The 26,433-nt window shown below is 37.3% G+C and overlaps 1 protein-coding gene across 10 annotated transcripts in view; it reads right to left on the bottom strand.

Annotated features, from left to right (window-relative positions):
- PPHLN1 (periphilin 1) overlaps nucleotides 1–26,433 on the bottom strand; it is a 145,514-nt gene that overhangs the window by 9,721 nt on the left and 109,360 nt on the right. The window lies entirely within an intron of this gene.

Here is a 26,433-nt window from a genome sequence, read left to right as displayed (position 1 = left end):
CCAGTATCACAGCAATGCAAAATGCTAATGAGAAGGGAAGCTCAACGAGGGAGTATATGGGAGCTTTCTTACAATTTTTATGTATACCTAAAACTGCTATAACAAATAAAGTCTATTAAAATTTTTTTTAATCACACAAATGAAAAAAAAGGGGGAAAGTCACCTCGTCCAGTCTCAGTTTCAGGACCTACAGACCTGAGTATGCAGTTATAATGATTAAATGAAATAATAAAAAGCACTCAGAATAGTGTGCCTACTATATGGGAAGCATTTATGTTAGATATAGAGATGCTGATGATCAAAGAGAAGAAACATCTGTTCTGTCTAGAGAAGGGAGTATTAGAAAATGGTACTGATTCTTTGAACATGAGATGTTCACTCGAGGAAAACCAGAAAGAGGAAAAGGAAACATCATTTTGGGGAAATTCAATGGGCTTGGCATAGCTAGAGTGGTGAGTGTATTCACTCTCAAAGTAGATCATGAAGAGCTTTTTTTCCCAAAAGTTTAGACCTCAACCTATAAATTGGCAAATAGCAAATGGGGAAAGAGCTACAAGGAGGAATTGGATCCTTTGGATGTATCAGGGAGAGATAATGGCTATCAACATCAAGGGCTTGTGAGAGCCTAGACAATGAATGTCATGTGATATGCTAAAGAAAGGTGACATTAGAGGCTTTACAGTAATTAAGAAGCAATACAGATATAATAATGTGAAGAAAGGTAAGTGGAAGGTTTAAAACTTTTGGGGCGCCTGGGTGGCGCAGTCGGTTAAGCGTCCGACTTCAGCCAGGTCACGATCTCGCGGTCCGTGAGTTCGAGCCCCGCGTCAGGCTCTGGGCTGATGGCTCGGAGCCTGTTTCCGATTCTGTGTCTCCCTCTCTCTCTGCCCCTCCCCCATTCATGCTCTGTCTCTCTCTGTCCCAAAAATAAATAAACGTTGAAAAAAAAATTAAAATAAAATAAAATAAAATAAAATAAAACTTTTACTTATTTCAAGAGAGAGGGTATTGGGAAGGGGAGATAAGCTCAATATCTAGTATGTAATTGAGGCACTTGTCAAGAAGTGGAGTCTGGACTTCAGGAGAAAAAAACAGAGGAGGAAAAAAGGGAGGGATGGAGAAAGACAGGGAAGGAAAGACTAAGGGTGGGGGGAGGAGAGATCTTTAGCACTAATGCCAGCTAAGACCATGGGAGTTCCTTCAAATAAGGAGTAAGTTGTTTCTAGCTCCAATGTCTGATAGAAAGTAGATAATTCAGTGGGGTGCCTCAGTGACTCAGTAGTTGGTTGAAGTGTCTGATTGGCTCAGGTCATGATCTCACAGTTTGTGGGATTGAGCCCTGCGTTGGGCTCTGTGCTGACAGCTTAGAGCCTGGAGCCTGCTTCGGATTCTGTGTCTCCTCTCTCTGCCTCTTCCTTGCTTACGCTCTCTCTCAAAAATGAACAGATGTTAAAAAAAATTTTTTTTAAAGTAGATATTCAGTACATGTTGAATAAATAGCTAAAGTCTGCTCTGAGAGCAAAAGACTGCTAGAGTAGACATCTAAAAGCACCGATATTAGGGTGCCTGGGTGACTCAGGTGATTAGGCGGCCAACTCTTGGTTTCAGCTCGCAGTTCATGACTTTGAGCCCCACATCAGGCTCTGTGCGGACAGTGAGGAGCCTGTTTGGGATTCTCTGTTTCTCCCTCTCTCTCTGCCCCTCGTATGCTCGTGCTCTCTCTCTCAAAATAAATCAACTTAGAAAAAATTAAAAACACCAATATCAGCCAAAGGAGAGACAATAAGGAAGACTAAACATGAGAAGAGAGTGAAAGCACAGGTGCTGAGAAAAACATTTGTAAAAGAAGGATGTAATCAATCAAATGTCAGAGAAAAATCAAAGCAGCTGACAACACAGAAACTAAGGGGTTTAGACTGGGAAACTAAGGGGCTGGCTGGTTAGCTGCAAGAGCAGTTTACTGGCATGGTGGAGATTAGAGAGCTGTGCTGTCCAATACAGCAGCCACTAGCCATATCTATTTATAGTTTAATAAGATAAAAAATTTCAGTTCCTCAGCTCCTAGTTCTATTTCAAATGCTAATGGCTACCATACTGGACAGTGTGAATATAAAAAATTTTCCTCAACACAGAAAACTGTACTAAGCAGTGTTAATACAGAGGATTGAGAAGTGGAAAAAAAAAAAAAGGTAAAGATGTAGTGGTAAGTGCTGACCTGGTAAATTAAACAATATATATTTGTAATTATTTCTACCATTATAGTGTACACAAAAGCTTACCACTTTTAAAGGAGCACTGTGAAATATAATAATTAGGATGTGTAAAATGTTCTACAATCTTTTGATGAAATGTGTATAAAAATGTGAGTTAAAAAAAGAAACTCCAATTGAGGCTTAACATAAGAGGAAACATTCATAATGTCTAATGTGTTGATGAGGTCAGGAAAAAATAACAGCATACTGATGTTAAATACTGAAGACAAATTTAAACCCTTTAATTTGGGTCTATAGTAATGTAGAAGGTGTCAAAACTATTGTAATCTATGTTGCTGCTTGTGCTATATTAATAGAAAAAGTATCTTTGAGACTTCCTCCTCAAAGTTGCAGCCCCAGTGGCTCTTAAAAGCACAGCTCCTGAAAAGAACACTGGTGGTTGCTAAGAAATGCATTATGAACACATGCCTGCATTCAAAATGTAGGTACAATTGTTACAACCAAATAAAAGTAACTCCAAAATTAATGATAAAGTGAAATAATGCTACAAACTCTTAGCAACCATTGTTTGTAAAATTCTCATCCATAAATAGATTTATAAATGTATAGGATTCAAATATTAATACTTAATTTTTTTTACCATTTCTAGCTTATTAATTCTTTCAATCATAATACAGTAAATAGACAAAAATAAATGAAGTAATTCCACAGTCTACACAATCTTTAACAATGTCAAAAGCAAATCTCAAAGAGATTAGATATAGGAACTAGAAAAATCTCAAATTAATAACAAACGGGAAAAGTTGCAAAGGAAGTATGTGAAGCATGATGCCATTTATACATGTTTTAAAAAGTTTTAATTTAGGTACATACACATATATACTAAAAACAGAAAAACATACACAAGAATGACAACTCTAAGAAGGAAAGGAGTCAGCAGGGATCTGAGACAGGCTTTATATCTGTAATATCTTATTTCTTTAAAAAGAGAAAAAAGCCACAAACAATGAACTCTACTTAATGACATGTTGCTGAAGTATATAGGAAATAAAGTGCACTAAGATTTGCAACATACTTTGACATGTATCAAAAAATAAGATGAATCACTGGATGAATACAGGAATTGATAGTGACAAAGCAAATAAAAAATGTTAATTATAGAATGTAAGTGATGAATGTACATGTGTGCACTTTATAATTCCTAATATTTAAAAATTGTTCATAATAAAATGTTAAAGGGGAAAGAAATCTAAAGCAAAGTAGGCCCAATAGTGGGCATAAGGTTCTGATAATCTCAGCTTATAAATGAAGATAGATCTGTTTTGCTTGGACCCTGGATAATGACAGATATTAATGAATCTGTAAATGCAGATATAAATTTGAACAACAGATAACTGTGCCTGCCAGCCAACTAGAAATCACCTACTATGTGCAAGGCACTAGATTTGGTCACTAATATAACACACCCTGCTCAAAGACATTAAATTCTAGTAAAAAAGAGTAATACATTTACAACAATCATAAGATAAGGCAAAATACAGTGAATGTCACAAAGAAATACAAAGTATAATAATTCCAAAGGAAAGATCATAACAAGCAGAGAAAGAGGAAGGATTAAAAGCACTGAGACAGTGTTGGCTATTGCAGGCAACCTGGAAGCTTGGAAATAAAACTGCATAGTAAGGGCGCCTGGGTGGCTCAGTCGGTTGAGCGTCCAACTCTTCATTTCGGCTTGGGTCATGATCTCACCGTTTCATGAGTTCAAGTCATGGTTTGAAAGATCTAAGAGGAGCAACCTCCATTCATCCAGTTACCCTCTGACAGGAGAGATCTGTCAGTAGGAGCAACGAAGCTAAGTTACTTCCAAAACCCCCTTGACTTCCTCCCAGTTGATCTTCGGCAAAGGAGGCTGGAGAGAATCCAATATTAAGGTTGCTTTAACTTGTGAAGATGCAGAAAAATGACTCAGAACCTAAAAGTTTTAACAGTTACCAAGACCAATCTTTAAGTCCTCAGAGAGGGATTGCTATGTAGGAAAAATTCTAGGAGAATGGGAAGGAACCACTTCTATGACTAGAAGTGGTTATGGGTTACAATTTTAAAGGGTTTTCTGTTTAATAGCATTTAAAAATTCCTGGCATATGACTCTGGAAAACAGTATGGAAATTCCTCAAAAAATTAAAAATAGAACTACCCTATGACCCAGCAATTGCACTATTAGGTATTTATCCAAGGGATACAGGTACGCTGTTTCGAAGGGACACATGCACCCCAATGTTTATCAGCACTATCAACAATAGCCAAAGTATGGAAAGAGCCCAAATGTCCATCGATGGATAAAGAAGATGTGGGGTGGGTGTGTGTGCTGAAGAGAATCCAATATTAAGGGTGTGTGTGTACGTACACACACACACACACACACACACACACACACACACACACACACACAATGGAGTATTACTTGGCAATCAAAAAGAATGAAATTTTGCCATTTGCAACTACGTGGATGGAACTAGAGGGTATTATGCTAAGCGAAATTAGAGAAAGACAAATGTCATATGAATTCACTCATATGAGGTATTTATAGAAGATGGCGGCGTAGGAGGACGCTGGGCTCACCGCGCGTCCTGCTGATCACTTAGATTCCACCTACACCTGCCTAAATAACCCAGAAAACCGCCAGAGGATTAGGAGAACGGAGTCTCCGGAGCCAAGCGCAGACGAGAGGCCCACAGAAGAGGGTAGGAAGGGCGGCGAGGCAGTGCGCGCTCCACAGACTGGCGGGAGGGAGGCGGGGCGGAGGGGCGGCTCACCAGCCAAGCAGAGCCCCCGAGTCTGGCTGGCAAAAGCAGAGGGGCCTGACGGACTGTGTTCCGACAGCAAGCGCAACTTAGCATCTGGGAGGTCATAAGTTAACAGCTCTGCTCAGAAAGCGGGAAGGCTGGAGGACAAAGGGAGGGAGAGCTGCTGAGCCCCCGGACGACAGAGCTGTTTGGTGGGGAACAAAGGCGCTTGCCAGCACCATCTCCCCCACCCATCCCCCAGCCAAAATCCCAAAGGGAACCAGTTCCTGCCAGGGAACTTGCTCCCTCCTCGCAAACACCCAACTCTGTGCTTCTGCGGAGCCAAACCTCCGGCAGCAGATCTGACTCCCTCCCGCTGCCACAGGGCCCCTCCTGAAGTGGATCACCTAAGGAGAAGCTAGCTAAACCTGCCCCTCCTGCCCCCGTGAACCTTGCCTACCCACCCCAGCTAATACGCCAGACCCCAGCACCACAAGCCTGGCAGGGTGCAAGTAGCCCAGACGGCCCACACCACCCCACAGTGAATCCCGCCCCTAGAGGAGGGGAAAAGAAGGCACACACCAGTCTGACTGTGGCCCCAGCAGTGTGCTGGGGGCAGACATCAGGACTAACTGCGGCCCCGCCCACCAACTCCAGTTATACACCACAGCACAGGGGAAGTGCCCTGCAGGTCCTCACCACTCCAGGGACTATCCAAAATGACCAAACGGAAGAATTCCCCTCAGAAGAATATCCAGGAAATAACAACAGCTAATGAACTGATCAAAAAGGATTTAAATAATATAACAGAAAGTGAATTTAGAATAATAGTCATAAAATTAATCGCTGGGCTTGAAAACAGTATAGAGGACAGCAGAGAATCTCTTGCTACAGAGATCAAGGGACTAAGGAATAGTCACGAGGAGCTGAAAAACGCTTTAAACGAAATGCATAACAAAATGGAAACCACCACAGCTCGGCTTGAAGAGGCAGAGGAGAGAATAGGTGAACTAGAAGATAAAGTTATAGAAAAAGAGGAAGCTGAGAAAAAGAGAGATAAAAAAATCCAGGAGTATGAGGGGAAAATTAGAGAACTAAGTGATACACTAAAAAAAATAATATACACATAATTGGTATCCCAGAGGAGGAAGAGAGAGGGAAAGGGGCTGAAGGGGTACTTGAAGAAATCATAGCTGAGAACTTCCCTGAACTGGGGAAGGAAAAAGGCAGTGAAGTCCAAGAGGCACAGAGAACTCCCTTCAGACGTAACTTGAATCGATCTTCTGCACGACATATCATAGTGAAACTGGCAAAATACAAGGATAAAGAGAAAATTCTGAAAGCAGCAAGGGGTAAACGTGCCCTCACATATAAAGGGAGACCTATAAGACTCGTGACTGATCTCTCTTTTGAAACTTGGCAGGCCAGAAAGAATTGGCACGATATTTTCAGGGTGCTAAACAGGAAAAATATGCAGCCGAGAATCCTTTATCCAGCAAGTCTGTCATTTAGAATAGAAGGAGAGATAAAGGTCTTCCCAAACAAACAAAAACTGAAGGAATTTGTCACCACTAAACCAGCCCTACAAGAGATCCTAAGGGGGATCCTGTGAGACAAAGTACCAGAGACATCACTATAAGCATAAAACATACAGACATCACAATGACTCTACACCTGTATCTTTCTATAATAACACTGAATGTAAATGGACTAAATGTGCCAACCAAAAGACATAGGGTATCAGAATGGATAAAAAAACAAGACCCATCTATTTGCTGTCTACAAGAGACTCATTTTAGACCTGAGGACACCTTTAGATTGAGAGTGAGGGGATGGAGAACTATTTATCATGCTATTGGAAGCCAAAAGAAAGCTGGAGTAGCCATACTTATATCAGACAAACTAGACTTTAAATTAAAGGCTGTAACAAGAGATGAAGAAGGGCATTATATAATAATTACAGGGTCTATCCATCAGGAAGAGCTAACAATTATAAATGTCTATGCGCCGAATACCGGAGCCCCCAAATATATAAAACAATTACTCATAAACATAAGCAACCTTATCGATAAGAATGTGGTAATTGTAGGGGACTTTAACACCCCACTTACAGAAATGGATAGATCATCTAGACACATGGTCAATAAAGAAACAAGGGCCCTGAATGAGACATTGGATCAGATGGACTTGACAGATACATTTAGAACTCTGCATCCCAAAGCAACAGAATATACTTTCTTCTCAAGTGCACATGGAACATTCTCCAAGATAGATCATATACTGGGTCACAAAACAGCCCTTCATAAGTTTACAAGAATTGAAATTATACCATGCATACTTTCAGACCACAATGCTATGAAGCTTGAAATCAACCACAGGAAAAAGTCTGGAAACCTCCAAAAGCATGGAGGTTAAAGAACACCCTACTAACGAATGAGTGGGTCAACCAGGCAATCAGAGAAGAAATTAAAAAATATATGGAAACAAACGAAAATGAAAATACAACAATCCAAATGCTTTGGGATGCAGCAAAGGCAGTCCTGAGAGGAAAATACATTGCAATCCAGGCCTATCTCAAGAAACAAGAAAAATCCCAAATACAAAATCTAACAGCACACCTAAAGGAAATAGAAGCAGAACAGCAAAGGCAGCCTAAACACAGCAGAAGAAGAGAAATAATAAAGATCAGAGCAGAAATAAACAACATAGAATCTAAAAAAACTGTAGAGCAGATCAATGAAACCAAGAGTTGGTTTTTTGAAAAAATAAACAAAATTGACAAACCTCTAGCCAGGCTTCTCAAAAAGAAAAGGGAGATGACCCAAATAGATAAAATCATGAATGAAAATGGAATGATTACAACCAATCCCTCAGAGATACAAACAATTATCAGGGAATACTATGAAAAATTATATGCCAACAAACTGCACCACCTGGAAGAAATGGACAAATGCCTAAACACCCACACCCTTCCAAAACTCAATCAGGAGGAAATAGAAAGCTTGAACAGACCCATAACCAGCGAAGAAATTGAATCGGTTATCAAAAATCTCCCAACAAATAAGAGTCCAGGACCAGATGGCTTCCCAGGGGAGTTCTACCAGACGTTTAAAGCAGAGATAATACCTATCCTTCTCAAGCTATTCCAAGAAATAGAAAGGGGAGGAAAACGTCCAGACTCATTCTATGAAGCCAGGATTACTTTGATTCCTAAACCAGACAGAGACCCAGTAAAAAAAGAGAACTACAGGCCAATATCCCTGATGAATATGGATGCAAAAATTCTCAATAAGATACTAGCAAATTGAATTCAACAGCATATAAAAAGAATTATTCACCATGATCAAGTGGGATTCATTCCTGGGATGCAGGGCTGGTTCAACATTCGCAAATCAATCAACGTGATACATCACATTAACAAAAAAAAAGAGAAGAACCATATGATCCTGTCAATCGATGCAGAAAAGGCCTTTGACAAAATCCAGCACCCTTTCTTAATAAAAACCCTTGAGAAAATCGGGATAGAAGGAACATACCTTAAAGATCATAAAAGCCATTTATGAAAAGCCCACAGCTAACATCATCCTCAACGGGGAAAAACTGAGAGCTTTTTCCCTGAGATCAGGAACACGACAGGGATGCCCACTCTCACCACTGTTGTTTAACATAGTGTTGGAAGTGCTAGCATCAGCAATCAGACAACAAAAGGAAATCAAAGGCATCAAAATTGGCAAAGATGAAGTCAAGCTTTCGCTTTTTGCAGATGACATGATATTATACATGGAAAATCCGATAGACTCCACCAAAAGTCTGCTAGAACTGATACATGAATTCAGCAAAGTTGCAGGATACAAAATCAATGTACAGAAATCAGTTGCATTCTTATACACTAACAATGAAGCAACGGAAAGACAAATAAAGAAACTGATCCCATTCATAATTGCACCAAGAAGCATAAAATACCTAGGAATAAATCTAACCAAAGATGTAAAAGATCTGTATGCTGAAAACTATAGAAAGCTTATGAAGGAAATTGAAGAAGATACAAAGAAATGGAAAGACATTCATTGCTCATGGATTGGAAGAATAAATATTGTCAAAATGTCAATACTACCCAAAGCTATCTACACATTCAATGCAATCCCAATCAAAATTGCACCAGCATTCTTCTCGAAACTAGAACAAGCAATCCTAAAATTCATATGGAACCACAAAAGGCCCTGAATAGCCAAAGTAATTTTGAAGAAGACCAAAGCAGGAGGCATCAAAATCCCAGACTCTAGCCTCTGCTACAAAGCTGTAATAATCAAGACAGCACGGTATTGGCACAAAAACAGACACACAGACCAATGGAATGGAATAGAAACCCCAGAACTAGACCCACAAACGTATGGCCAACTCATCTTTGACAAAGCAGGAAAGAACATCCAATGGAAAAAAGACAGCCTCTTTAACAAATGGTGCTGGGAGAACTGGACAGCAACATGCAGAAGGTTGAAACTAGACCACTTTCTCACACCATTCACAAAAATAAGCTCAAAATGGATAAAGGACCTGAATGTGAGACAGGAAACCATCAAAACCTTAGAGGAGAAAGCAGGAAAAGACCTCTCTGACCTCAGCCGTAGCAATCTCTTACTCGACACATCCCCAAAGGCAAGGGAATTAAAAGCAAAAGTGAATTACTGGGACCTTATGAAGATAAAAAGCTTCTGCCCAGCAAAGGAAACAACCAACAAAACTAAAAGGCAACCAATGGAATGGGAAAAGAAAGATATTTGCAAATGACATATCGGACAAAGGGCTAGTATCCAAAATCTATAAAGAGCTCACCAAACTCCACACCCGAAAAACAAATAACCCAGTGAAGAAATGGGCAGAAAACATGAAAAGACACTTCTCTAAAGAAGACATCCGGATGGCCAACAGGCACATGAAAAGATGTTCAGCGTCGCTCCTTATCAGGGAAATACAAATCAAAACCACACTCAGGTATCACCTCACGCCAGTCAGAGTGGCCAAAATGAACAAATCAGGAGACTACAGATGCTGGAGAGGATGTGGAGAAACGGGAACCCTCTTGCACTGTTGGTGGGAATGCAAATTGGTGCAGCCGCTCTGGAAAGCAGTGTGGAGGTTCCTCAGAAAATTAAAAATAGACCTACCCTATGACCCAGCAATAGCACTGCTAGGAATTTATCCAAGGGATACAGGAGTGCTGATGCATGGGGGCACTTGTACCCCAATGTTTATAGCAGCAGTCTCAACAATAGCCAAATTATGGAAAGAGCCTAAATGTCCATCAACTGATGAATGGATAAAGAAATTGTGGTTTATATACACAATGGAATACTACGTGGCAATGAGAAAGAATGAAATATGGCCTTTTGTAGCAACGTGGATGGAACTGGAGAGTGTGATGCTAAGTGAAATAAGCCATACAGAGAAAGACAGATACCATATGGTTTCACTCTTATGTGGATCCTAAGAAACTTAACAGAAACCCATGGGGGAAGGGAAGGAAAAAAAAAAAAAAAAAAGAGGTTAGAGTGGGAGAGAGCCAAAACATAAGAGACTGTTAAAAACTGAGAACAAACTGAGGGTTGATGGGGGGTGGGAGGGAGGGGAGGGTGGGTGATGGGTATTGAGGAGGGCACCTTTTGGGACGAGCACTGGGTGTTGTATGGAAACCAATTTGACAATAAATTTCATATATTAAAAAAAAAATGAATTCACTCATATGAGGGCTTTAAGAGACAAAACAGATGAACATAAGGAAAGGGAAACAAAAATAATATAAAAACAGGGAGGGGGACAAAACAGAAGAGACTCATAAATATGGAGAACAAACTGAGGGTTACTGGAGGGCTTGTGGGAGGGGGGGATGGGCTAAATGGGTAAGGGGCACTAAGGAATCTACTTGTGAAATCATTGCTGCACTATATGCTAACTAACTTGGATGTAAATTTAAAAAATAAATAAATAAAATAAATAAAACAGCATCTATATTTAAGTAAATATTTCTATTAGCTTCAAATATAGTTAAAAGAAAAATTCCTGGCATATGAGAAACACTTAAGTCATTGGCAACATTTTCATAAGGCTTTTACATTATTTTATGTATCAGGAATCCTCACAAATAACTCTGGTATAACTACCCCATTTTATAAAAATACAGAAGCAGAGAGACTAAAGGCAGTAGCTGTAAAAAGTATGATACTCACAGTCTGGGTTTCTAATTTACCCTTTACCATACTGCTGCTATAATCCAACAGAATTATTTAAATCCAAAATAAAATAAAGCCATGACTGAGACAAATCTTCAGCAAAGAGAAATTAATTTGTTAGGTTTTGAAGAATGGTGTAAAGAAAGTGGCCTGGAGGAGTTTGGAAGGTAGGTTACTATTATGAGACAATGTGACATCATTTGTATGTATGTGCTTCATGTCTATACTTTATCATTCCCTTAGTAAAATCTGAAACTTGGGACTATTTTCCCATACAGTTTCAGGGATGCAATTAAGATAAACTGACAAATGAACAGGTAAGAGGTGCCTGGATGGCTCAGTTGGTTGAGTGTGCAATTCTTGATTTTGGCTCATGATCCCAGGGTCACAGGATCAAGTCCCATGTCAGGCTCTGTGTGGAGCACTGGGCACAGAGCCTGTTGAGATTCTCTACCCCCACCCCCCTGGCCCTCTCCCCCACTCTTGCTTGTGTGCTCTGTAAAAAAAAGGAAAGGAAAGGAAAGGAAAGGAAAGGAAAGGAAAGGAAAGGAAAGGAAAGGAAAGGAAACAGAAAAGGAAAGGAAACAGAAAATAGAAAAGAAAAGAAAAGAAAAGAAAAGAAAAGAAAAGAAAAGAAAAGAAAAGAAAAGAAAAGAAAAAGAAAGTCTTAAAAAAAAATAAACAGGTAAGATCAGCTATCTTCCTCAGGCTGAGGAAAGAACTACTGTTCTGTAAGGTACTTATGCTGTGGTTGGTGAAAAAGTGGTTTATGGTTAAAAAGGGACATGCCTGAAGTATTCTGCAGGGGAAGGTAGATCCTTTTTTTTTTTTTTCTCCCCAAGCAATTCAGTGAACCAGGTACACTGTTTCTATCATTCCATGTCTTTCATCATTAATATTCTATACTGAAAAGTTGATTTTAGGGGAAATCAGTTTTCCTACTATGAAATTTCTTCATGTCTCACACTGAAAAATTAAGTGATGGTTTCAGCACACGTGTTACTGTGCTTTTTTCCTTTTCTCTGTTTTGTGTAATATTAGGTTGGAAAATTTTTCACTTTTCTTCCAGTTATCACAGTGTTATGAATTTTCAGCTCAAGATAAAGAAGTCCTTGCTAATGCCATAGTTTTGGGAGAATTTTTAAATGTTTGCCATAGTATCTTTTTTAGTGAAGATGATGGGAGTGGGGGTTGTTAAGAGGTCACCGAACAAAAGGTGCCAGTGAAGGGGCAGGAAACACAACGGTGGGCAAGACTACATGTACTCCATGGATAGTCAGCCTCTGTAGTTTCTGCTCAGCTGTCCCTTCCTACCTTCACTCCCATGCTAAGAGAGGACTCTGACAGCTATAGTTAATTGAACAAGAGGTATTTATAAAAGATAGAATTTAAGGGGTGTTGATGATAAAGATGAATCCCAGGGTTTACTACATTATGAATCAGGTTTGTGATGTTGATATTGACAAGGAATATAGGAAGACGGATGTTGGTAAAGGTAGAGAGGAAGACACAGGGGGAAAGAAAGGAAATTAAAAAGGAAGAGAAACTGCTCGATGGTCTTCCCTTTCCAGGCTCTAGCCCTCATTTCTGCCTTTGCCCCATGAGAAATTCTTGTAAACTTTCAATACTTTCCCTTTACTTGCTAAGGTAGTGAGTGGGTTTTGTTACTTGTAATCAAAAGGAACTTTCTCAAGATACTGAGCATAATAGCCTGCTACCTGGAACAGATATACCTGGCCTTCTGGACTGGCGGGGGGTGGGGTTGGGGGCCAATCTGGGTGCTGCAAAGACCTGGGCAATTACACCTGCACTGCAGTATATGAGCTCATCAGCAGTGCTTAATACTGGCAGGAATGCCAAGGTGATGGTATAAATCTATTTTCTCTTCAATGCAATTGGAAATCTATCAAAGGTGCTTCATAAGCTTTAGCCGATGTAAAGATATGCTACACTTTTCCATGGTAAGAACTAAATAACTACTAACCCTTGGAGTTTCCACTAAAAATATAGCTCTTTTTACTTCTACTGAAAAAAAAAATGTATCTGCTTTCAGCTCATCATATGCAAGTGTAAGAAATAGAATATTATCGATCTACTTAATCATATGTCTACAAAAGAGAGGCTTTTCAATTACATAATATATAATACCATTATGAATGCTCTTAAATTGTGTTTTTTCTTTGCAGAAGAAAGGAATTATTCATAACTAACACATATAGCACAGCCTCATTTTAAAGAGGAACTACAGTATCAGGTATATTATAAGTAGGTTGAAATTAATTAATATTTAAAATAATTATTTTACTTTTATCTTTGAAGGCATTATATACAGTGGAAAAAGTCCATAAACCCCATAACATGTGAATGACAATACATATTTTCAAGGTCTATCTGCATCTTCTAGTCTATATTTTTAATACTAAAATTTAGAGTAATATTGGCATATTATTTAAAATTCATCTTGATCTATCCACCTGACATTACAAATAAAGCTACTGATGACTTCTCAGAGAATACTGAAGTTCCTCTCAAGAATCAGAGACATACTTATGACAAAACTGTACACATGGGGCACCTGAGTGACTCAGTCGGTTGAGCGTCTGACTTCGGCTCAGGTCATGATCTCATGGATTGTGAGTTCGAGCCTCATGTCGGGTTCTGTGCTGACCGCTCAGAGCCTGGAGCCTGCTTCGGATTCTGTGTCTTCCTCTCTCTCTGCCCCTCCCCCGCTCATGCTCTCTTTCTCTCTCTCACTCTCTCTCTCAAGAATAAATATCAAAAAAAAAAAAAAAGAACTGTACACAGAAATGAACAGCCCGTGCTAGATCATGATGTTGTCATTGTTACATCAGCTAGTTACACTGCTACTTGCATTTTATGCTCAAGATGGTGTTATTAAATTTTGGTAAATAAAGATGTAAATAAATCTGGTTCCCAATAAGGCTTTCTGAAGATAGATGAGAGAGAGAGAGAGAGAGAGAGAGAGAGAGAGAGAGAGAGAGAGAGAGAGTTTTAGGTAAGCTGGTATTACCGAATACAACTAAATATTTCTATTTATTTGAAATTCTGAGGGTAAAAATTATAATACTATAACTATGAAATTCTACTGGAATCCTAATAAACTTCACCATACATATTTTAATATGTAGTATATTTATTAAAAATTTTTTAAATGTGAGTTATTATTTTAAAAGTCTATGCTTTTAAGTTACAATTTTTTTTGGCTGGCAAAATGGCTAAGACTAGAATATATTTTAGGTAAGAATAACAGGGAAAACCAGAAATGAAATCTTTGTTTGGATTAGCAGCACTGAACATTGGATTGGTTCAGATAAAATAAGGGTCAAAAGGCTGACCACCTTACTACAAGAGTCAAAAGAAACAATAGACTGTGGTATCCCCTTTAACCTTACTTCGTGCAAGATTACCATGTGCACATGTAGATACAACATAGACAGAAATTTTTCATATAAACACATCCTGGAAAAATGCACTGAACCATTATGTATCTCCTCATGCATATTTTTAGTGTTCTATATCAATAAAAGTATAAATATAAAAATGTGTCTTCACTCTGTCAGAGTTCAGTGTGCTTCATGTTATAGCATTTAAAATCCAGAAATTAATATTTATAGTTAAGACTTATTTCCTGAGAACACACTAAATCATTTGTAAAAATTAATTGCTAAATTATTCTACTTTTAATATTTTTTTCTTGTTTAAATTTTAGAGAGATAAAGAGAGCGTGTGAGCCAGGGAGAAGGGCAGAGGAGAGCGAGAGGGAATCTTAACCATGCTCCACATTCACTGCGGAGCCCAATGCAGGGCTAGATCCCACAACCCTGGGATCATGACCTGAGCCAAAATCAAGAGCTGGACGCTCAACTGACAGAGCCATCCAGGGGACCCTAAATTATTCTACTTTTAAAAGCGACTGTTTAAGGGCCTCTGGGTGGCTCAGTCAGTTAAATGTCTGACTTTGGCTCAGGTTATGATCTCCCAGTTCATGAGTTTAAGCCCCGCATCAGGCTGTGCTGACAGTATGGAGCCTGCTTGGGATCCTGTCTCCCTCTCTCTCTGCCCCTTCCCCGCTCACTCGCTCTCTCTCAAAAATAAACATTTAAAAAATAAATAAAAGGGACCGTTTAACATGTTTTCAGAGATACCACAGTGCTGAAATCTGACTCTTTTGTGCACCTGCTTATTTCTCGGTTTTATTTCTATAGTCACAATATTAGCATGGACTGAACCAACACAATCCTGTTATAACGCCACAGAAATTCTAATTGTTTTGCTTTTAGTCTTCTTATTCTAAATGTTCCTACTCAGAGATACCATTATCCTAAAGATGGAACCCTTCTCAGAATACTGCTCCTCTGGCTCCGAAGATCTGGCCCAGTAACATTCTTTGGTAAAGTCTTAGCTACTAAATCTTCTCCTCACTCACCAAAATACCATCCACTGTACCTTTTTCAGTATTTTACCTGCCTTCCTACGCCCTTGGTTGCTTTTCTAACTTAATTTCTTCAAAATTTTAAGACCTCTTTCACCAAGTTTTTCCAGAACAATTTTTCCAGATTTCTCTAAATATTTAAGAAATGTAGGTTTCTTTCTGTACTTACTACCTCCCCCATTACAGTGAGGGAAAATAGAATTTATTTTGCTTCCTTTGTAACTGTCTTCCATTAAATATAAGATTGGAAACAAAACAGATCATTATTATGTCTGATTTTTAAAAGCTTAAAATCTTATACTCTGCCCTTGGCTCAAACTTTATTTTGGCCATCCTTTCCAAGTGATCCTATTATGCACATTTTTTGAGATTAGTAAATGAATTTGTTCAATAAAGATTGAACTGTCAATAAAGGGCTGTCAATAAAGATTACTCCTTGATCAAGTAAAGATCATAATTAAATTTTTAATTGATGTAGCATTAAAACAAAGGTAAAAACATAATCAAGTTCAGGGAGTGTCTGGGTAGCTCAGGCAGTTAGTGTCCAACTTCGGCTCAGGTCATGATCTCACAGTTGGTGAGTTTCCAGCTCCATGTCAGCCTCTGTGCTGACAGTGCAGAGACTGCTGGGGATTCTCTCTCTCTCTCTGTGCCCTTCCCCTACTTGTGCATGCTTGCTCTCTCTCAAAATAAAATGTTCTGAAATCAAGTAGGGAAGAAAGTTTACATTATAAAGTCATTTTAAAATAATGAAAAGCCTAAAAGAATATCTTGAAAGATAACATAATGACTTCTAAATATACACAGAGTCACCTCAACTTTTAAAGTATTTAAAATGAAAAGGTCTTGGCTCAGGATTGTTTTTTGACCAGTAAGACTTCCTTGTATAAGGATGTTTTTGCTGTAGGTTGTATACAGTGATTGCCAATCCAATACACAGACCATATTTTGGTTTAAATACCTAATTCCTGTCACACGAATTGACAGCATTCTATTACTTTGGGAGCCCCAATTCTAGCCAAATCATCTAAAATTTGGTCTAAAGCTATTTTTCTCCTACTTGACAATCATACTGTTAAGAAGAGAACAAAATTTAATTAGAAATACCCTGCTTCACTGTACATTTATACAGTTTTCACTACTAAAACTAAACACCAAAGGAGAAAAGACGTTTTTTAAAAAGACTTATACAGGGGCACCTGGGTGGCTCAGTTAAGTGTCTGACTTCAGCTCTGGTCATGACCTCAGGGTTCCTGAGTTTGAGCCCCACATCATGCTCTCTGCTGTCAGTGCAGAGCAGGCTTCAGATCCTCTGTCCCTCTCTTGGCTCCTCCCCTGCTCATTCGTTCTCTCTCTCAAAAATAAACATTTAAAAAGACTATCATAGACAAGTTTCAAAATGCCTAAGAACATATATGTTTTGTTTTATGCAGAAAACAAAACCAAACAACACTTACATACACACATAAAACAAATCCAAAACCTAAAACAAAACTTGTCCAGAAATGGTATCATTCAGGGTGACGCACTTATTTAAGAAGTCAAAGAGATTGCATATTACGAAAATAAAGCAATAATTAAAATGTGAACATATTAAATGTAAAACAAAAGTTTCCAGTTCTGCCTGTCTCCATTGTGTAGGTGTGACAGGAAAGCTGTAAAATTTTTCCTCAAACACTGAATCATCTCCAGTGGGTCAAGCCAATGTTTATCCCATATAGCTCAATAGTGTAGCAGCTGCATTCTGTCTTTTCCTTTTAATGGCACTTAAGTTATTTCAGGTTTAGAGACAAAATCAGCCACATTAAATTAGAACGAAAACATAACTTTAAAAGTAAAATTTTGACTGTAACATATTTCCCATATTTCTGTTAATACACACACACACACACACACACACCCTTCTCCTCACATACCGAATACTCTCAACTATCCATATGGAAATCAGATTAAACTATGTTTTCTTAGCCTTTCTGTCATCATATGTGGATAATTACACAGTGAAAACTTCAAACTCAAATCCTCAGCACAGTAAGAATCAACTTATGACCATGAGGAATGAGCCATTCATATCCACAACTATGCCTAAACGGAAAGGAGAAAATGTAAAAAATTACTGTAGGTATAATTTCTTATCATTTTCTTTCTATAAAAGAAGTAATTTCTCATTCATACTGAACAACATAGATGTAATTTAAATACAATCAATCCTCCAAACGAAACACAAAAAATTAGCATTCAGCCCTTTAAAAAAATCCCCATAGATGCAACTCCAAAGAAAGGTAGGCTCAAAAGCATTTTAAATGTCCAATTTTATTTTGTCTTATTTTTTAAAATACAATGTATGGAAGGATTAAAATCACTAATGAGGTGGGAAAAGTATATAGTAGAGTGATGGAGATCACAGATTTTATGTTCATGGAGCTCCTAGGTTTGCCTTGTTGAGTGACCCTAGGCACTTAATTCTGTAAGCTCCAGTTGCCTTATTTGTAATGTGGGGATTGTAATAGTAACTTAGTTCACAGGGCTTTTGTGAGAATCAAGTGACAGATCAAACAAAGTACTTAATACTGAGAAACCATTCACTCAACAATCATTTGAGAACCTAGTATGTGTAGGCTTTGCACAAGTGGCGAACAAAAACATATACAGTTCCTATCTTTAAGAAGCTTTCTTCTTGGCAGGAAAGACATATAATAAAATGAAAACACATAAACATGTATAATTGTGGTGTTATAAAGAAAATAAAGTAGGTTCAGTGATGGAGGAACTACTTTGGTCACGTGGATATAGAAATGTTTTCATGAAGGGACAACATTTAAGCAGAGCCCTGAAAAATGAGAAGAGGCCAGTGAGATCATTCCAGGAAGAAGTAACACCATCAACAAAGGCCACCAAGAAGAGAAGAAAGTGTGTTCTATCGAGAGGTCAATGTGACTGCAGCCCTTATGAAATAAATTTGGAGGGAGAGGTAGTAGACAGAACTAGCAGATCTCTAGAACCAAGGTAAAGACTTTGGATTTTTATTCTAAATATAATAGAAGCTGCTGGAGTATTTCAAGCAGAGAATCAATTATATTTAACAGGTTTGGAAGTTAGGAAATAACCACAGAAACATTCAATTTGGCTTGGAAGATGGAGAGTGAAAGTATTCTGGAGCACAGCAACTCAACTTTGTTTAAAAATACTATTGTTTGTTCTTTTTGGTTGGAAAATTCTAAAATTTATTAGCCATTTCCTGCCTTAGTTAAAAAAAAATCTCAAAAACATTAAAACCCAGAGTGTTTTATCTCCCCTTTTAAAAATGCATCATGATCAACAGTTATGCTGAGTTATAGATGTAGTTTTAATTTTTATTACTTGCCTCCTTAATTGTGAAGTGCACAATATGTAGCTGCTCAAAAACCTGGGTAACAGAACTGGTCAAATTTCTTGGTATATAAACAGTTGAATTACAGACAAAGAGACCAAGTCTGTGTCATTTTTGTTTGTTTGTTTTCAATAATATCACTTTTACCATCTTACTGGTGAGTGTGTGGTGTTTTTTTGTTTTTTTTTTTTTTTTAATTTAGCAACATTAAAGGGGTTCTTTCTTGGTCAACTGTGGATGAACAATCTGGTGTGCCTTTTCTACTCTTACTCAAAGGATGCTGTGAATTGTTGGAGAAAGTCCAAAACTGCAATTATTTGATCTACTCCTGAATCTCTCTTGTTGACTTCCATATCAACATACACCATATGAGGTATCTAAGTCCTTTCCAAGCCTAATTCAGGAACTCCAACTGCTGATAGGACCCTCCCCTCCCTATCCCATTTCCCCTCACTCTTAGCAAAACTGCCTCTCCTCAACTTATCTCCTCTGCACCTTAAAAATGGCTGCCACTTATTCTCCTTTGCCCTAGTCACAGAAAAAGGTTTCTCTAAAATTTCAAAGTCAGTCCCTCTGTCTATGCTATTGATGGTCACACCTGCTTCATCCATTATTCCATCCATGTGTTCTATCTTCAGTCTCTCTCATATTACCCTTACCCTTTCACAAGTGTTCAAAAGTTAAAAAAAAGTGAGTTTTATTCATTCACCCGCCACACAAGTCTCATGCACTTGTTCTCCATTTCTGACTCTACCAATCTAATCCAGGCTCTCATATCTCACCTGAAGAACAGCCAAACATTTCTGTACAACCAGTACAACCAGTATTTTTAAAATATCCTGATCCTGATTCTCACATATTTGAAATTCATCCATAAACTGTACTTCCAATCAACAGAATTCAAACTATTTTCTTTTGGCATTTAAATTTGTCAACAACCTGGCTCCCATTCAGCTATCCTCAGAAAACTATCCTGGGTTTGCCATCTACCACCTTTCTTCTACCAAAACCTTTCTGTAAAATACAGTCTATAATCAGACCCTTTCCCACACTACCTTAATTGCTCATCTCCTACTGTGTGCTTTTAACTTGTGGGGTCTGCAGTAACTCTGAGTGTTTACTACCAGAACTGAACTACAGTTGAGGAGCCTGGGTGACTCAGTTGGCTAAGCACCAGACTACTGATTTCAGCTCAGGTCATGATCTCCTGGTTCATGAGTTCAAGCCCCACATCGGGCTCTGCCCTGACAAGATTCTGCTTGGGATTCTCTGTCTCCCTTTCTCTCTGCCCCTCCCCTGCTCATGCTCCTCTCTCTCTCTCTCTCAAAATAAACAAACATTTAAAAAAGGGGGGAGGGCGCCTGGGTGGTTCAGTCCATTAAGCGTCCAACTTTAGCTCAGGTCATGATCTCACGGTTCATAAGTTTGAGCCCCATGTCGGGCTCTGTGCTGACAGCTCAGAGCCTGGAGCCTGCTTTGGATTCTGTGTCTCCCTCTCTCTCTGCCCCTCCCCAACTAGCACTCTGTCTGTCTCTGTCTCTCAAAAAATAAAATAAAACGATAAAAAAAATTAAAATAAAAAAAAAAAAAAGAACTGAACTACAGTACACCAGTGGTGTTGAAACAGTCTTTCCTTCCTGATTTGCATCCCTTATAATAAAACTGTAATTGTAAGTATAGCACTTTTCTGAGTTCTATCAGTTGTTCTAGCATATTATCAGAACTAAAGGGGTCATGAGAAACCCAAAACTTGTAGCCAGTCAGTCAGAAATGCAGGTGGCCTGGGGAACCCCAAAATGCAGCTGGCTTCTGAAGCAAGGGCAGTCAATATTGTTGGGAACCATACCCTTTTAACTTGTGGGGTCTGCACTAATTCTGGGTGGTTAGTGACAGAACTGAATTGCAGTACACCAGAATGCTTCTTTCCAAAGCGTTTCTACCAAATCAATACAAAGTTTCTGAGCCTGTTATTCAAGACTATTCAAGATCCTTCTAATGTACCACAGTAAATACAATTCTGTCAATGTCAACTCTACAAAGTCATACCAATAAATGCTGTGGCTTAAGAGTAGGATGGAGAAAAGAAGGGTATGGCAGAAGAGATTAAAAACACCTGTATAAGATATGGTTTTACTACAACTAAACTACTCGTAATTGTTGATTATTCCTTACAGTTCCCTATTTTCCATCTTATGTCATTCACCTCTGTCTAGAATCTTTTACCTCCTATCTCTACCTATGAGACTCCTACCTGAATTTTAAGAAGTCAAGCAAGTGTCACTTCCAAAATTAAGCCTCTTTGGTTCTCCTAACTGAAACTTACTATTATTTTTTAAAATCTCAGTTTCAAGGCAAATAAGCATAACAGAAAGCAGCAAGTAAGGAAGAGTCACATTTCTACCATTTCTGGTATAAGCTTGAACAAGTCACTTAAGCTTTTTAAACAGGTAAAATGAAGACAGGAAAAACAACATACTATTTCCCTAAAAAACTCTCCTGCCTCAAAAAACTTAGAAACACATTCTTTTAAAAGCACAGCTAAGCTCTTAAAGTAACTAAGAGTAATTGTCAGCAATTGTAAAAGAAGAAGAAACAAGAAACCAGAGTGATAAGCTAATATCATAGGCTAAGACTACCCCAAAGAGCTAGGAACTCAGAGCCTGGTCAGAAATGAGACACATGATCTCTGGCCCAATCGAAACAAAGTTGGATCTCAGTCCTCTGCATAAAGCTAGGATCTTTGTGACAGGATGAACTAGAAAAACAAACAAACAAACAAAAATCACCAATCAGTAAAAGAAAAAGACAGGAAAACTTCTCTTCCTTGATCTAGCATCTTGTGGCAAGGAGATGCAGAATATTCATAAACTTAGGTCTACCTTCATGTGCATCTGAAATTCTAAATATGAACTCACAACTCTAAAATACAAACTATACGAGGAAACATGTTACCATGAGCAAGAGTCCGCAGAAACAGCAGATGGATTAAAGTTCTGAGACTTCAGGTATTAAAATTACAGAAAATAAGATGTGAAAGAAATAAGAATGAATGAAAACATGAACAATAAACAGTCTAATTCTAGGCAGATTTCCAAAGAAAACTAAATTTAACTTCTGGGAATGGAAAATATAACTAAAATTAAGAACTCAACAAATGGGTTAAACAGCAAATTATAGAAAACTGATGACTTAGAGAGTCCTGAACAAAATACCTACAATTTCAGATGAAAAATAAAAAATAAAAGTAGAAAGTTTAAGAGAAATGAAAGATAGGATGAAAAAATCTACCTACATCCAACTGGAGTATAAAAACAGAATAGAGGATACCCCAAATCCAAAGAGATAACTTTATAATTTTTTAGCTCTAATGAAAAACGCAAATTCTCAGATACAGAAAACATAAATTATATTAACCAGAATAAATTTTAAAACAATCCATACCGTAACATATTATAGTAAAACTACACATCAAAAAGTAAATTTTAAAATAAAAATAATCTCTTCTCCTTACCCCTTCACGTACTGTCTTAAAGATCCAATTTTTTTACATCAATAATATTTTGTATAATCTTCTCAATATATATTTTAATCATATGCAGTAAACTTATGACAAATCATCTCAATCCGGTGGATTCTGAAAAGTATTAACATCTGGCTGTGTTTCTGCAACTAAATGAATAAAGATGATTTTCCTTCTTCCTTTACTTCCTCCCAATTCCCTGAAGGGAAAGATTCTTAAAACATATATTCTATTATTTACCTTCAAGCTAAAATAGCAGAGCTAAACTACATGGGACTCAGGGTGCTTTAAGGACTCCTTCTAATTCTGTTCATTCAACATTTACTGTGAGTCTACTGTAGGCAAAGAACTCCAGATGATACACAGATGATTAGGCAAATTTCTTTTCAGCCTATAAAAGGTAACTAGTATTGTAGTTGAACATATGCTAGCTATGAGTAGGAGGAAAAGATGTTAACTTTTGGCTGTGCAACTTTCCTGGGCAAACAACTTGGCTGTGCAATTGATGAAGTCAGTGAATAAAAATAATTTCTTTGTATATATAAAACAAAGTCTTGAAAAGTAAACATGCTGCAAACAAACTACCCTCCCTTAACACCAGGCTTCCACTAAAAAGTCCATTTAATATATTTTTTTATTCCTTTGCTTTACATGAGGCCATGATCTATTTTCACAATCAAGATCAAGAATGTACTATGTTAGAAACATGGAATGGAAAAATATGTTTAGATAAGAGAAAGCCTATACTGCTTTTCTTTACTGCATTTTACTGCATTTACTTTTCCTATACTGCATTTCTTTAAGCTTGGTCCCAAGGGTACCACGAATTTTTACTAAAATAGCTTATGATTAAATATTTAAATAGAATAAATGAGTACTACTTAAAATCTTTAGATTACAAAATCTTTATTAAGACCTGATTTGATCTGTAACTTTTAGATAACAGATATAAAAAAGGATAGAGAAATGCATGTAGTACAACAGTTGCTGAAATAAGCATATGAGATTTTTCTTCTTGGTTCTCCTCAGTGTCAATGAAGGATGCTAATAATAGAATAAAATTTCAGGGCAGAACAATGCAAACCATAATTAGAAATCAATGCAATATAAACCATCAAAGCTTCTGGGAAAGAATTATAATTGAATACTTCTCAAAAGTATTATAATTATACTTCTCAAAAGAATTATAATGATACTTCTCAAAAGAAGCATGTATATGTATGTGTGTGTGTGTGTGTGTGTGCACCAATGTATGTATGTATATATGTATGTATTCCTAAATAAGCCAATGAGGCTGGTAAAAATAATCTTCAAAGTCAAAAATATCCTAAAGATAGAAATAAGTACCATAATTTGACACAGTCTATGTATAGCAGAAGACAATGGAGTGCATATGTTTAGGAAAAGGTTCTGGAAATTTTTGATACAAAGAAGTGGCTTAATGGGGGAAAGGTATACTAGTATATTTGCTGAGAAGGAATTTTTATAACTTTGTAAACTGATTCACATACCATAAATGAGCATTTCAAAGTTACCCTAAAATACTTCCCATCAATCTAACATGGGGATTATATGGATAAAATAATAAATAAGAGGCAAAAGCCTTACCCCAAATATAAGATCGGTAGTTATATGTTTTAAAGGCTTTTTCCCAAGCAAAATAATCTTCAAAAGATATATGGACAAAAATCAAGTCCTACTAGCCTAGCACTAACATAAATACTACCACCCTAGGTAAATGGAGATGACAAGATAACATCATAGTATTACCATCCTACTCATCTCAGTTATTCAGTATCTACTTTTATTTACCTTTCACTTCTAGTAAGAGAGAATCACTAGATGCAACTGACATGAAGAGTCATTTTTTTCCTTCTTGGTTTTAATGACATTAATTATACGTTAATTATAATTCTATAAATATAAATTATAGAATTATAATTTTAATCCATTCACAAATGGATTGAATTTGGAATCCATTCACAAATGCACATATTATAATTTAAAATACAAGAATTACCAAAGAAACAGATTATTTTCAGTGTAACCTATAAATTATGTGGTTCAAGTTTGGGCCCAATTTTCCTTTTTTTTTTTTTTTTTTTTTTTTTTTAAGTTTATTTTGTGAGAGAGAACGAATGCATGAGAGGGAGTAAGCATGGGAGGGGCAGAGAGAGATGGGGAGAGAGAGGGAGAGAGAATCCCAAGCAGGCTCTGTACTGTCAGCATGGAGCCCGATGCAGGGCTCACAAACTGTAAGATCATGACCTGAGACGAAACCAAGAGTTAGATGCTTAACGGAGTAAGCCACCCAGGTGCCCTGGGGTCTTAGTTTTCTAAGTTGGGGTTCCAGGCTAACCTACAAAAACCTTGTAAGCATGTAAGCACACATGAAGACTTAATACTTTTCATCAACCATGAAAAACAGTACAAAACAGTAACAGCAGCAATTTTGATTATGGACAATGTCCTAGCCAACTTAAATACATATTCCCATTTAATTCTTTAAAAAAAAAAAAACATTTTTTAAATGTTTATTTATTTTTGAGAGATAGAGCAAGCAGGATAGGGGCAGAGAGACAGGGAGACAGAGCATCTGAAGTGGGTTCTGTGCTGATAGCAAGGAGCCCAATGTGGGGCTTGAACTCACTAACTGTGATATCATGACCTGAGCTGAAGTCAGATGCTCAACTGAGCCACCCAGGCGCCCCGTAACTCTAACAGTATTATGAAGCGGATAATAGCACCATTCCCCTTACAGCAGTGAGCAAAGCAAGGCCCAGCAAAGTGAAATGACTTTCCCAAAGATACATAGTTAAGTGGCTGAACTGGAATTCAAGCCAAATCCCCTAATTCCAAAATTCCTACCATATTTATTCTAATTACTAAAATAATGCAGCAGTATTGTAGCAATTCTACATAAATCCTTCTATAAAATTCCATAGTGATGACACACTAGAATCTATTCAGTCATCGTTCTTGGGTAGAAGAAAATGATTCTTGATGGAAGGTGGAGACATAAGCAGCAATGAAAATTTTAAAAAGGGGAAATATTAAATAAACCTAAATTAATGTTAACTGCCAAGAATACTGTTATTATCTTGTGGAGTTTTAAATATATATGGAAGTAAAACACACCAGTCATATATCAATCAAGAGGAAAGTTCAATAGAGTTAAAATGCTCTAAAGTGCCTACATTGATCATCAAGCAGTTCATAAAAGTACTAGTGGATTAGACTTCCCTAAGTCAGGAATGCATGGTGTAAAGCAATATATAACTAACAAGAAAGTGTTGTATATGGAAATGAATGATAATTTTCTAAATCCCAAAGAAGGAAACAAGGAGAGAAAAAGGACTATGGAATAGGAAGAATAAATATAGATATATCAGTAACTACATTAAATATAAATGGACCAGATGATCGAAGTAAAGCCTTATTTTATCAAAATGTATGAAACAACAAACTCAACTATATGCTGCTTACAACAAAATACCTTACTTAAATACAAGAATATAGAACAGCTAAAAGAAAGGTGACAAAAAAAGGTATCATGGAAAAACTAACTTAGATAAATATGAGGCAGTATTAGAGATTAAAAGAACTACTTACTTCAGAAAGATATAAAATAATTGTAAATTCATATGCACTTTACATCACAGCCTCAATATATAAAAGGAATAAAAACATTTAAAAGAGATTCACGAAACCACGAACATTTGAAAGTTTTAATAGAACTTTTTCAGAAATATAAGACAAGCAAACAAATCAATAAGGATATGGAGGATTTAATACAATAAATTTTACTTAATTGTTATACTAATAAAATAATGGCCTCAACAAATACAAAATACATCTTCTTTTCAA

This window comes from Prionailurus bengalensis, chromosome B4, assembly GCF_016509475.1.
Source record: "Prionailurus bengalensis isolate Pbe53 chromosome B4, Fcat_Pben_1.1_paternal_pri, whole genome shotgun sequence".
NCBI classification, from domain to species: domain Eukaryota; kingdom Metazoa; phylum Chordata; class Mammalia; order Carnivora; family Felidae; genus Prionailurus; species Prionailurus bengalensis.
The sequence above is the reverse complement of the archived record's forward strand: the minus strand, read 5'-3'. Positions and strand labels throughout refer to the sequence as shown.